Source organism: Tenrec ecaudatus, chromosome 9, assembly GCF_050624435.1.
Source record: "Tenrec ecaudatus isolate mTenEca1 chromosome 9, mTenEca1.hap1, whole genome shotgun sequence".
NCBI classification, from domain to species: Eukaryota; Metazoa; Chordata; class Mammalia; order Afrosoricida; family Tenrecidae; genus Tenrec; species Tenrec ecaudatus.
Genome location: NC_134538.1, coordinates 13080524 through 13095302, shown reverse-complemented (window position 1 = coordinate 13095302; position 14779 = coordinate 13080524). Strand labels below are relative to the sequence as shown.

General features: G+C 42.0%; 1 long non-coding RNA gene across 1 annotated transcript; it reads left to right on the top strand.

The window, feature by feature from the left end:
- The first annotated feature begins 7202 nt into the window (after positions 1-7202).
- On the top strand, positions 7203-11612 carry LOC142456293 (uncharacterized). Its single transcript, XR_012786055.1, has 3 exons — positions 7203-7478; positions 9700-9839; positions 11103-11612. It is a non-coding gene; the product is annotated as an uncharacterized LOC142456293 (long non-coding RNA).
- Positions 11613-14779: the final 3167 nt, after the last annotated feature.

Sequence of the window (14779 nt, the reverse complement as noted above, 5' to 3'; positions counted from 1 at the left end):
ATAGAGGCATACAGGAAATGGGGAGAGCTCTGGAGAGGAGAATGGGCCTGGTCAGTTCATCGCTTTCCTGCAAAGGCCTCCAGAAGGGAACGCCCAGAGGCACTCCCAGTGGGGACTGCCACTAATCCGGGAAGGCCGGACACTGGAAGTGAGAATGAATGTCCTGAAGTGAGATATCCCTGGAAGAGGGACTGCCCCCCTGAAATCCCACGGCCTGGAGCTGTGGGGGCCTTTCACGCTGGTTGGCTTCTGCGAATAAACTCCCCATCAACTGGATGGAGAGGCTGGGGTAACCCCTGAAGTAGCCGGAAGGCCTGTTAATTTCCGGTTGGCGGGGGAGCTGCTCTTTCAGGACTGATCTCTCGCTCCTCTCAAAATACCACTCTTCAGGGTGCAGAGGGTACACTCCAGGCCAGATACTCCATTCCTCTCTTCATTGCTTAGGGGAGGCCACCACTTTTATGCACTAGTTTTAGTTATGCCTGGATGCCCTATGCCATTATTATGGAGAAACATTCTCAGCAAAGTGAGAACTTGAGTGAATGTTTTCCGTGAACACCGAGGAACCTGTCTGTATTATGGCATCACTTATTCAAAGAGAATCAAGTGAGATCAATATCGATAAAATGGACCAGCTTAACGCTCAGAAATGGGCAACTGGAATCCAGTTATGACTAGACTCAAAGATCCTACCCATTTCCCAGACGGGAGGAAATGCCCCATCTGCTCATAAGTCAGAGAAGGACTAAAGTTCATTGTGGACACCTTTCTGGAGAATTCGCTGCGAGTAACCTGCATGCCCCCTGGCAATACTCCTATCCTACCAGTTAGGAATTAGGCTGGGGTCTACAGGATGGGTCAAGATTTAAGGACAGCTAACGAGGCAGTCATTTCTACACATTCTGGGGTACTAACCCCTTACACCATTCTGGGTCAGATTCCCTCCCCAAACCAGTGGTGTTCTGTCCTGGACTTAGAAGATGCCTTCCTTTTTCTGTATTGATTTGACCCAGCATGACAATTTCTATTTGCTTTTGAATGGGACCACCCACAGAGGCAAAGATCAAAGCTAACCATAACCAGACCTGTGAGCTACTGGAAGACCTGCAAGTACTTTTTTCAAAGGCCAGATGAGTATAACCTGTACAATGATGGTTTTTGGGGGGTTTTACCTTGTGCTGGAGCTCTGGTGGCGTAGTGGTTACATGTTGGGCTGAGATCCTCAAGGTCAGCAGTTTGAAATCACCAGCCTCTCCGGGGGAGAAAGCAGGGACTTTCTACTCCTGGAAAGAGCTGTAGCTCCTGAAAATCACAGGGGGCAGTTCTACCCTGTCCTGTAGGGTCTCTGCGAGTCTTCATGGACTCCGTGGCAAGGAGTTTGTTTCTTCTTGGACTGTCCCATCAAGGTTCCTTGCGAATTGTTCTCAGTTGAAGGCAGCTGATTCCCCCCAGTTATGCCCTTTCCCAGAAGCTGTCCAGTGACTTGCTGATGTGGGTGTGTCAACTCCTAGTCTGTTTGTCTCAACTTGATAACTCTGAAGAGTCATCACAACCTCCCCAGTATCACCCGAGTCCTCTGTTACGCCCACATTGCTGCTCAACTCTCCCCTGTGCCCCATCCTGCTTTCTCATTCTGTGAACAGGTCCCAGCAAATGGCAGTCTCAGTGGATTTCCCACAACACTAACTGCAACACAACACAAAACAAAACTTGCTTTGTAAACTTTCACCTACAGCACGACAGAAATTGAAAAAATAGAAAGATCACAAAGAAAGGTCAAAAGTGAAAACCAAAAATGAATCCTCACCCACTAAAACACAAATCAAATCCAAACAACCCCCGCTCCCTTCCTACCCTTGCCTTTAAGTCATGAGATTTTCTGATAAAGCAATCAGGTCATTTCAAATTAAGGAAAATTGGACAGCCATTATGTTTGTCTACAACACTGAAAGTTAAAAGATGGTAATATTACGGGTATAGAGAAAAATTATTAAAATTAAAGATGAAGAAATAAAAGCTATTGTGAGAAAAGTTCTATGATCAAAAAGAGATATTATCAATAATCAATAGTTTTATTTGGTTCAAAAATATTTCTGGACATGTAAGACTCTTCCTGAGGGAAATCCTTTAGAAAGTTCTCCAACAAATGACACCTGAGTACAACAGAGATCTTGAGGTTAAAAGGAGAGGAAACAGTGGATCATGATAAAGATGTCATTGAGAATTCTTAGTGTTAGATAAGTATGAGTTATTGGGATAGAAAAGAAAAACTATTGGGAAACTCTCTAGATTTAATACTGTGATAGGAGGGAGAAGTAAACATCATGGTGAAGGGAAACCATTCCTAAAGATACACTAAGAGGAAAGCAAAGATAACCGCTCTGGAGACGACTACAGGACGGGGTAGAACTGTCCCTGTGGGTTTCTGAGACAGTCACTCTGTACAGGGACAGGAAGCCCTAGTAGCTTCAAACTGCTGAGTTTGGGAATTTATGGAGTTTTGAGTTTTTGGAGGGAAGAAAACCAGGATCACCAGAAGAACCATAGACAAATAAAAATAACGTCCAAATTGACAGTTGGAATAAAAATAAAAAAGAGAAAATTAACTAAAAATAAACAAGATAAAAAAGAGAAAGAAAGAAATAAAGAGGAAACACAACATGTAAAAATAGGAATTAAAAATAAGATGTGAGGCATGAATAAATACATAAATTCTGGTAGGAAATAGGGATACATGTAATTTCCTATCAAATGTCAGATTATATTAAAACCAATCTCCAGGTATATGCTATCTATAAAAATTGTGGATAAAGTGAGATATTGCAAATAAAGAATTGGATACAGATATATGAGATAACCGCTAATATAAGAAAGATGTATGTAATAAAATCATAATGAGTTAAGGAAATACCACAAAACTCAAACAACAAAGCAGAGAAATATGTGAAGCAAAGCTCAGGATTATGAGAAAAGTATACAATTACATTGGGAAAATTTAACATATATTCTCAGAATTCACTAGGTTAAGAAAACAAAAGAAGGCACGGATATAGTACATTTGAATGCAATAACCCAGAACCACACACATTTGTGTGTGTGTTTAAATGAATGAGTACAATGTCTGTGAGTACTTGTATTTGTGGAGATTTTGGAAAAGTAAAAATGTATTTGTCCACAGAATAAAGCAGAATAAATCTCAGAAAGTAGACTTTTTATAAGCCACATTTGTGAACAAAATGAAACTAGAAATGAACATAGGACTTTACCAAATTCTTTCTTAAAAATTAAGAAACTCTCATTAACAATTCTTAGATTAAAGAGAAAAATTGCATTTAAATGACAGACAAGCTGGAAAGTCATGAAAGTAAGAATATTACGTATTATATATAACTTTCCAACAAACTTTGTATTCAAGTCTAGTATATATCCTTAAATTACATTTATTATTAAAGCAATAATGATTAAAAATAAATGATGAAAGCACTCACCTGCAATACAAAAATAAAAAATAAAACAGAAGGATGCCAAATAAGGAAATTAATAAAAATAAAATAAACAAAAGTTAAAACTAATGAAGAGCAGACAAAAAGGGAGAAATAAACTAAACAGTAGGTTCTTTGAAAATACTGAGGAAGGCATCAAAGACACAAAACAAAACAAAAAATCGTATCAGTGGGAATGAGGAGGAGGGCAGAGTGGAGGCCCAAAGCCCATCTGTAGTCAATTGGACACTCCCTGTCAGAAGAGCCACAAGGAAGAGACGAGCCAGTCAGGGTGCAGTACAGCACCGATGAAACATCCAATCTTCCTCTAGTTTTTTAATGCTTCCTCCCCACCCCCACCCCCACTATCATGACCCCAAGTCTATTGTACAAATCTGGTTAGTTCAGAACATCTATACTGGTACAGATAAGAACTTACAACACAGGGAATCCAGAGCAGATGAACCCCTCAGGACCAATAAGGGGAGTAGGGATACTAGGAAGGTAAGGGGATGGGGGAGGAAGGAGGGACTGATCACAATAATCGATGTATGGCCCCCCTCCCAGGGGAACAGAGCAGAAAAGTGTGTGAAGGAAGACAGCGGGCAGGGTAAGACAGGCCAAAAAAAAGAATAGTTTATAAACTATCAAGGGGACATGGGGGTGGGAAGGTGGGAGAGGGGAGGGGGAAAATGAGGAGCTGATACCAAGGGCTCAAGCAGAAAGAAAATGCTTTGAACAAGATGATGACAACATATGTACAGATGTGTTTGATGCAGTGGGCATATGTATGGATTGTGATAAGAGGTGTTAAGAGCCCCCAGTAAAATAAAATTAATTAAAAAATGTCCACCAAGTTTATGAAGCCCCCTGGTATGTGGCACGTTACATCTGGTACCTTTGTAAGCTTTAAAGATTACATCATCCACTTGGCCTTGTTTTTGCTCAGCCCTGGTGATGAGTAAAGCACCCTTTTAACCTACACCACCTATTCCCCTCTTGGGAGTTCTTCTTGCCACTCAGCTTGGCCTTGGCAGTATTTTGCATTTATCTGAAGAGCTTGTTTCTCCTGATTTTCACACCGGCAGTAAGGTGCCACCTTACTAGCTGAAAGGAGTACATCGAAACATGAAGAGATGCATGCAAGGGGATGGACTAATTCAGTCAGCGATTTTGTTAAAATCAACTCTTTGTGATTTTTAATAAATGCTTTATGCCTATCATTCGCATATGTAAAATAAAAGAAAAAGGAAATGCTGATGAAATAGATAACCCACTGTCAATCCTGATTCACTAGGAGAGACAGAAACTCCAAAGAGCTGAATCAGTGGAAAGGAGATTTGAGCCACAGCCAAGGAGAAGGTGAGAAATTTAAGAAGCAGGCATTATGTACAACTCTATAGAAAGACATTGTTAAATCTGAAGCCAGTAGCTGACTTCCTAGCAAAAAAAAACAAACTCCTAAAATTAACTCAAGGATGAGGAAGAAAGCAGGGAGAGATCAAGTATTAAGGAAGAGACTAGCAAAAGGAACCGGTTAGCATTAAGAAAAGTCACCAGGCAGATGTTTTACGGACGAGTTCATTATGGTCCTTTAAAATTCAATCACGCCAGTCATTCCAGGCACATCAACTGGCCTCTGCTTGCTCAGAACAGCGGTGGGAAAAGGGTGGCAGAAATGCAGGTGGAACCGACGTGTCGATGTCCAATTGCCTGCACGAACACTACAGCCTCCTTTACCTTGAGAACTGAAGTGCTCAGGCGACCATTACAGAACATTTTTGTCTAAAAATTCTAAATAAAAATTCATATCAAAAGGGAGGAAATCTGCACAGAATTTCACATTCTCATAGAATCCCGACTTTCAGGTGTCAATAATGTTGGGTGACGCCCGGGAACGATTGCTCTCAGGTAATCTTTCAATCTGAAACTGGTAGCATCCCCTGAAGTCGTCTTAAAGCCATGTTGGTAGTTGCCATTGATTTGATTTGGACTTCCACACACAACAGAAACCAAACGCTGACCCGTCCTGTGCCATCCTCCAACCATGGCTTCATTTGAACCCGTCGTGGCAGCCACCCCATCAGTCCAGCTCATTAATGCTCCACCCCTTTCCTCTGACCTGTTTTACCTAGCTCGAGATGGGTCCCTCCTGATAACTCGACTGAAGTAGGTGACACAAAGTCTTGCCATCTTCCCTTCCAAGAAGCACTTTGACGGTGATCCTTCCAAGACAGACTTGTTTGGTTTATTCCCCAACACCATAATTTAAAAGCCTATATTCACTGTCCGGCTGTCACCCGCACATGAGGTGATGGACAACACCATGGCCTGGGTCACGTCTGCTGTAGTCTTCAAACTGAAACCATACCTTGGATTCATTTCTCGTTTCATTTTGTTCACACATGTGGCTTGGATTCATCTTTAAATCCAACAAGCATTTCGCTGAAGAAGTAAAATATATCTGCTTTGAGCATTGTACTCTTTTAAAGAATTACCAAGACGGGATCAAATTGACAATAACTTAAAAGAGATGAGAAACGTCAGAGGCAGTGAATTTAGTTCAGCGATGGTTCAATAATTGGGCAAAGGATAACGAAAATGTTTGCACAACTGGGTGGATGTAATCAATTTAACATGTAGAAAAGGTTGAACTGGTGCCTTGCTGTGTTTATTTTCACACACACACACACGCAATCTGACAAAAATCAGTATCAGTGTTATTTAAATTCTATTAGACGATAAAAGAGGAAAGATGATAAAATCATATGTGAAGATAGCTGACCTTAATGCCAAGACCTGAGAAATTTTAAGAGCAATTTTCATAATGAATATTGGTGCTAGAATTTTAAACCAACTATTAGTAAATCCAATCAATCAGTGCATAACCAACACAGGGTACCAATACCCAGAAGATCTACTACAGGAATGTAGGAACGTATTTGAATCATTCTGATTTTATATAGATTTTTGGAAGACTTCTAATTGGTTATAAAGGGTGAGATATATATAAAAACAGGGTGAGATACTGGATGCATTTGAATTGTTGTAAAAACATAGATCACGCAACGTTTGCCATTTCAGCATTCTCCACATGTACAATGAGTGACACCAATCACGTTATCATGTTAATCACCAATAACGTTAACAATGTTTCTTAATTTGTGTCCCACCCTAATTTCTGAATAGCTTGGAGAGAGTATGAGAGGGATGAGTGAAATGTAGGTATTGAAGGAAAAGAGAGACTCATTTTGTTTTAGGCAAATGCATGTTAACCTGGGCTTATCTAGTTAATATTGCACATTGAAGAGAGAGATGATAGATTAGGAATAAAGTTCCCAGGAGTGTCCACCATGGTCCGGGTACTTAAATACAGTGCCATTTAATGATGGAATATGGCCCGGAGGGGACATATGCATACTTGCATCAACACGATGCTGCCAGGAGACATTCACCGATTGAGGAGTAAAATCTGCCATCATTTAAAAAGAACGAGATAGGTTTCTGCTGGGAACAGTAACATTGAAATTGACCACGAATAAGCCCCTCAGATACGTTAGTGACTGTACTTCGTTCACATGACGAGAGCCAGGAATTTTAACCGATAGGTAGCTTCAGATGCAGAATTTATAACTGATGCGTGACTTTAGAGAACTTGGTATCTCTTAAGAAGCTCACTGGAATGTTGTTGTTTTATTTTTCTGGTTAGGTGGCCACGGAATCAGAAGTACTTATGCTGCCGACACATCTCTGCAGCCCTGACTTTCTGTCCCACTGGTGCCAGTGTCCGCGAGTTGTGCCATCTTTGAATGAGGAGCATTCAATCCACAATGCCAGTTCCAAACAGCCTTCCAAGGCATCCTTTTGAGAATGCTCCGAGCTTTCTTGGTCTCTGGCATAGTCTGGAATTACTTTCTAGGCTCAGGTTTCCTATTTGCATTGAGAGAGGAGATCCCCAAGTATGGGGCCTTACAGACCTGGTGCCTTCTGTGGGAGGTGAGTGATCTTTCTCAGAGCAGAGCAATGCAGTGGCTCTCTGCCTAAAGGCCATTGCAAGCGACATGGAAGCAAAGCATTCGACGGGCACTTCAGGGCTAAGGTTTTGTTACTGAGTGAACTGGAGTCATTACTTAGGTCAATGCCTGCAGGGCTATTCCAATAAGTAGTCATTTATCAAATTTAAATATTATGCATGTAAATAAGATGGCAACAGGCTCTGCCTCACAACAACTAGGTCGGCGGCCACTGGGAATGGTTGTGGGACAGCTCAACTGTCCTGCTCTTCAAAGCATGGCGTTCTTCACAAAGAAGTACCCATACAGGATCAAATTGCCAACAGGAACTCAAAAGTTAAGCAGCACTGAGTTGATCATAATGGTGGTGGAATCATGTGGAAAAGGATTGTGAGGGACCATGATTTTTATGTGGAGGAGTTCACCTGACCAAATCAGCAGTTACTTTGTAAGAATACTTTAGAAGTCTAAGAAGTCAATGAAAGGAATTCACCTGCTTTCATTGACTTCTTAGACTTCTAAAGTATTCTTACAAGGTAACTGCTGATTTGGTCAGTCTTCGTCTTCTTTTTCCTATCTTTTCAGAAGAGACACTTCTAAGTGGCACATCATGGACCGACACTGACATTGTGAAATCATTCTTAAATCATGGGGTCTCATTAAGCCTCAGCCAAGTTGACAGTAGTCAAACGATTGGACCCAATTACCATGCGATGCTAGTGTCGTTTGAAAGTTTAGCTTCCACCGAAAGACCATTCTGACATAGAATATATGAGATTCTTTCCTGAAAGAATATTTGTGATTCCTTAAACTGCAGCCACTAGAAGATATGAAGGCAAGCACAGAATATTACCTGAATCATGATTTATACTTCCCGAACAGACAATAAACTCACTGTACTCCTTTGCCCCCACAGAAAGCACTATCACTCGCTAGCTATAACTCCTGGCACAGAACTTCAAAGCAATATTTCCAAAAGTTACCGAGGTTTTTTTCTTATTTACAAAAGAAGCAATTCATTTTCTAGGACATTTCTAACTGGCAAATGGCCAGCGACTATTTTGACTCAAGCTAGGTGCAAAAGGTATTGCAAAACACAAAGTGAAAGAACATTCAGGAATGATGGTAGGAAAAAAGAAGACTATTCATACTTCCATATGGCTTTTTAAAGCCATTTACAATTATGTGCCGTTTATGGAAGTTTCTAAGACAATTTCTCCCTTGAAAAGCACCAGTTTGTGAATGCTTCACAAAAGGAATAGAATGGACTTGGAATGACAATGGCAATGACTGGTGGATGATCGGCAGTGGCGTGATGGGGCCGTTAACCAGGAGAATAGACAAGGTGGCAATATGATTTCACTTGCTTTACAAAAGGGATTTCCAAGAGCGAAACCCAAAAGTAAAATTGCTTGTGATCGTGTGGAAAGTAAACAATCATGTCCACATAATTATGCATCTGACTGAAGCAGGTGGAGGAGATCTGAAGTCTGAGAATAACCATTTGTGTGTCTGTCTAGGGTACGTAGAATTGTCCATGAGGAGAGAGAAGAAAACGTAGAGTTTTCTATTGATGTATTTAGAAGATAATCCTTATACAATACACAATTTAGATTACACACCACTCCACCAGTGCATAACCTTGACCTGCTATGATTAAACTTTGAGATTTATAGACATTTGTAGCTAAGTTACATTCTCGGCGGTTTCATAGGATAAGGTATTGCCACTTGGGTTTCAGTACATACGTGCTTGTGTGTATTCCAAACAGAATGTGTTGAATCATCACTGCGATCAATCACTTGGTTCTTCAGCTCAGTTCCCTCGGAATACTTGTCTTCTGTAGTCAGGGTGTCCAGCTGTAATGCAAACAGTGGTTTCCAAGGGGCTGCGTTTGGCCCGTGACATTTAAAGCAGACAACTCCTCTCAGAGGGTTACGGTGAGAGTTGAGAGGAACCCAGCGGAGTAATCTTGACAGAGTTTCTCAAAAGACACAGGGCAATCAGGAAGGCTTTTTATGGGGAAGTTCCAAGAAAGAAGAAAACTGCTTTGATGAGAAGGGGCCAGGGTAGCTGTGTGGAGCCACCACTTACTCTGCCTTCCAGGGTCACAAGGGCTGCCCGGGAAGAGTGTTATTGGGAACTTCACCCTCTCTGCCCTACACCTCTGATAGTACCCCTTCTGGTTCCGTTTTGTTCCCTAGCCTCAAAGAACATTAAGAGGAACAGGAACTGTGCCCCCCAGGCATGCAAGACTGTGGTTCTCCCATGGTGTAAATGTGAAAACAAAGGACTCTTTGGGAAAGCATTTGAGAGCTGGAAACACTGTCGTGGAAGATGGAAGGTGGGATATGCCGTGAAATACAGATTTACATCATCTTCTTTAAAGGAGAGTGGAGTGGTTACAACTTTTGAAGAATACTCTTCTACATACACTCCATAGCCAAGGGCAATTTTGCTTACATAATTCTAATGAACCCAATCAAATCATACCAAACCCAACCAAACCTATGGCTGCCCGGTGGATTCCAGCTCATAGTGAGTCCATGTCGTTCAGAGTACAGCTGTGTGCTTAGTAGGGTTTTTAATGGAGAGCATCTCATTGGAAGTACATCATCTGATAGGCCTTCTTCCATGCCTTTGTGGGGATTCGCACCAACAACCCTTCAGTCTATTTTCACCACATACATCCCTTGGACTAAAATAAAAAGAGTTTTATTCAGAAATTACTCACATAAGAGCTTCACTACCACCACCTTCTCTTTCACAACTCGATGAACCCTAATCTTTTGTCTTATTGAAAAATCACATTTGTATCACCTTTCCATTTTGTCCCCAACACTTTTATTGGCACATAATTTATACATCATACAATCGAGTCATTCAATCCTTCAGTCATAATAAGGGAAATTGTACAATCAGCACCACATCTGTCTTAGAGCGTTCCCAGACCCCTATTGTTAAATCACCTTTCAAATGAGTTGCCCAGTCATGATCAGGACCCTCCCTGCTCCTTTGAATCCTTAAAATTGTCTACGGTGCCTTAAATATGGATAGTTTAATCCTAGGACCCCCAATTTAGGACGAGGGAACATGGGAAGTTGAGTCTCTGCTTGGTAAAATTTTGAGCTCAGACAAGTTGCTGGCACTTTCAACCCTTATCTTTATGATATGGGAAATGGAAATGCCATTGTCTCCTTCATAGAGATTATATGAGCATCTGCTTCATCGAACAGAGAAAACCATTGCCTTGAAGCTCATTCTGACCCCTGGTGACTCCCTGTGTTACAGGGTGGGGCTCCTCCAGAGCTCTCTTTCTGTCATCTTCCTGGACGCTGGTCTCCAGGTTCTCCCATTGTAGTGCTGCAAGGTGAGCTCAACCCACCAATCTGTAGGTTTGTCGTCAAGTGCAAATTGATCAACCGCAAATTAAAAGCAGAAACGGCACGGAAACAGGAGAATGGCTGTGATTTCTCGGCTTTCCTTGGTGTCCTTCCTGCCCATTTTATCCGCGCTGGTATACTTGGATGTATAAACATTGTCCAGAGTCTTGTGATTATTTCCCATCTTTCCCCCTGACTTCTCTTCCTTGCCCGTCTTGTTTCAGATCACTCTTCACTGGTCCCTTCAAACTTCGAGAAAGAACAATTCGTCTGGAAAAAGATGCCTCTACAGAGCAGCTCCTTCCTGGTGTCCCCTGAAGGACAGCACCCCTCTGACGTAAGGCACGCTACCCTGGAGGCTGGAAGTCATGAATCCTCCCTCAGAAGTGGCCAGCCTTCCTCAGGATTAGTCACTTGGCTGTGTCACTACGCAGCTAATAATTCAGAGATAATCATGTTATCAAGATGCCATTTAATCTGTTTTTTGGCATATCTCAAGTTTTCATCTTCATTAATAGAGACATCAAAGTTTCATTGGACGGGACTGGTGTTGGACGCATGCATGATTCACCCAGAGGGTGGTTTGTAGTTTGTGTGATGGGACTCTGGTTGCCAGATGGCAGCTGCTAATCTGTCTGCGTCAGAGGTATGAGGGGGACTAAGCTCCCTGGCTGTTAGCCAATGGAGCTTTTCATAACCTCTGATTATATATTGCTGCTGGCCCCGGGCTAGAGAACTTGGGCTGTGCTTGTCCAGGTTTCTTCTCTGGCTCCCAGCAGGCCTAAAGTACCTGGCGACGGAGGGGTGGGGTAGAGTGGAGGGGTGAGGGGAGAGATGGCTGCCTTGTGAAGGGAAGAGATATTTTTCTGGCCTTCCCACAAGTAGGATTCCTCTTGTACTCACACTGTCTGGAGCACTGAGTCAGCAGAGCACGGTTTGAGGGTTAGGTAGGTCGGGTACAGCATGGGCACTGGGAGTCAGCGAAACTTGGTCTTGAGCCCTGCCTCCTCAGTCTGGCACTGCATTTAACACTTGAGTCTCAGATTCTCCCATGGCCGTGGTATGGGCTTGCCACTGTTGGCAGGTAGGAGCTCCCTAGCAGGAGCACTGCAGGGAAGGCAGAGGGGGAGAACCCCCACAGAGCCCTATGTCCCAGTTGTCACACCTCTGGATGTAGAGCCCGCAGGTGCCTGAGTGGGTCAGGCTATATATCATGGCGTCCTTTGTGGTAGTGAGGATGGTGGTTACCTTGGTGCTCACCACTGGAGGAGACGGGTGATGAGAGGCTAGAATCTAACTGTGCAGTTTGAAGCCAGATGGCAGAAGCCTACAAAGGTCTGTGGACACAATTTTTTAAAATCATTTTATTGGGGGCTCATACAACTCTTATTACAACCCATACGTACATCAATGTGTAAAGCACATTTGTACGTTCATTGCCCTCATCATTCTCAAAACATTTGCTCTCCACCTAAGCCCCTGGCATCAGCTCCTCATTTCGTCCCTCCCTCCCCGCTCTCCCCTCCATCGTGAACTCTTGATAATTTATAAATTATTATTTTGTCATATCTTTCCTTGTCCGACGTCTCCCTTCACCCACTCTTCCATTGCTGTGGACACAATTTATGTAAATTTGAAAATACAGACTCAATAAAGTACCTATGGACACAGAACCAGGATACATGATGTGTCTCATAAGGGTATGGGAAATTCAGTGATGTTACAGAACACCACAGTGCAGCTGCTTGCGAATGGGAAGAAGAAGATGGGATTAAATTATAGTGCTAGCTACACTGGGGAGTGATGTACTCAGTGTTTGCCCCATGTGTCCAAAGGAAAAACAATCCAGAGAAAAGGCAGTGCTGCGGGTCTTCAGGATCTCAGACAGACCCACGTGGTTGTGGAATGGCTTTCTATGAGTCTGGCTGTCTTGGTGGAAGAGATCTTAGAAAAAAAAAACCAATAAACACACAAGACTGGGATGGAGCAGAAGGACCCAAGATACTCATTTGCTCTTATCAGCACTCTCAATCTCCTCAGACCCTAGCTGCCTGAAGGCACTTCCTCTTTTCTCCCCAATTCTCCTGGCAGATCCGTGTTTTTCAAAAGGTGTGGAGCTCATTCTTGTTAAACCAGTTAAGAGTTTCCTGGATCTGCAAGCCAAGGCCCTGCACAGAAGTGGAGCTGCCCTTCCAATCAATGAGACCTTTGTGTGCCAAAGGCCAGAAGGCCACAAGGGCGTTACTGTGTGAGAAAGGACCACGGGGACTCTCTCATGCTTTCCTTCAAGTCTGAGAAAACAATTTGAAAAGTGTAAAGGAGCATCCTTTTAGTATCATTATGCTAGTATATGAATTTAGAGACAAATGTAGTCCTTTAAGAATGGCATAATTGAGTGTTACAGTGACACCGACCATAATTATCATCAAGTATAATGAAGCGTAGAAAGAAACAATTTCCCTCCTGAGTGGCATCATACATGTAAACAGTGCCTGAGTGGCATCATACATGTAAACGGTGCCTGAGTGGCATCATACATGTAAACGGTGCCTTCTCCAAAACTTATGTCCAGTTCCTTTAAATACAGCGTATAAGGCAGGCCGGAAAAAAAGAAGATAATTTGAAGCTGAAAAATGAATGTCCTATTATTTACGTTCCTTGTTGGAAGCTGAATTTTTGAGATAACTTTGAATATGAAATCTGTAGGACAATTCTGGGCTAACGGCTACTCTCGTGACACACTTCCATTTATCAGCAATGTCTCCTCCAATTCTTTCTTCTCTTTCCCTTTTTGTTGGCGCTAAAAGGAGAGAGGTTTTCCTCTTTTCCAGAACAATCATCTATATCTACAGCAAAAACATAAAACTCATGGCTGCTGAGTCACTCCTAAAGGCAGTCACTCCTAGTGGAGCGTGCCAGATACCAGGGAGCAGAACAGAACCAGACCTCTAGTGAGATCCATGTGATGTATTACCTGAGAACCTGACTCCAACCATGCCTGAATCCAGGGATACACATAGCTCTTCTACTTTGATGAATTAGTGAATTCCCATTTCAGCAGGAGCAGGTCTGAGTTGACTTTTCTCATTTGCAAATAACACACGACCGGGTAATGTGCCAAGCGAGTAAAGCAAATATTGCTGCATTGAAGTATATGCAGCATTTAGTGCTAGATTGATTGTTGCCAGAAAGAGCATTTGCATAGCAAAATCTCCTGACTTATCTGAATAATTTTGAAGTAAAAATGACACATTTGTGTAGGCTCAAGGATATCCCAAATAACCTCGGGGAGCTGAATGAATTTGCGTGTGGATGTATACATGCATGCTTTTACTTTACTCACTAGAAAGCAATATGATTGTATGTTGGGTCCTCTGGATCACATACTGTAATTTGATTATAATTTTGATTTTCATACCAATGCTTTCATTTGTGACTATATTTGCATGAAAGCCATGAGGGCTGCATTAACAGCCCTAGGCTGACGAGCTGCAGGACCCTAGACTGTCGGAGTTATCTTAGTTTTTGTCCCTGGATTTCACTTTATTTATTCATTTAAAAAGGTTTATTAGTACTTCATCCATATGTCATACAATTCAATAATTCAATCATATCAAGGAAATTGTATAATTATCACCTTTCAATTCTAGAACATATTCTTCTTCCTTGTACTCATGTGAATTTTTCCTTAATTGTGGCAAAACTCATACACAACAAAACATTCTACGATTCAACAACTTCTACAGGTATAAGTCCGTGTCATTGATTATACTCTTCCTGTTGTGTAACCATGTTTGATCTCCTTTTCCAAATGATCCCAAATGTCTGCTTTTCCTTTTTTTTTTAGTTTTCTTGATATTATATTCACATAGCATATGCTTCCATAGTTAAATCAATTTTA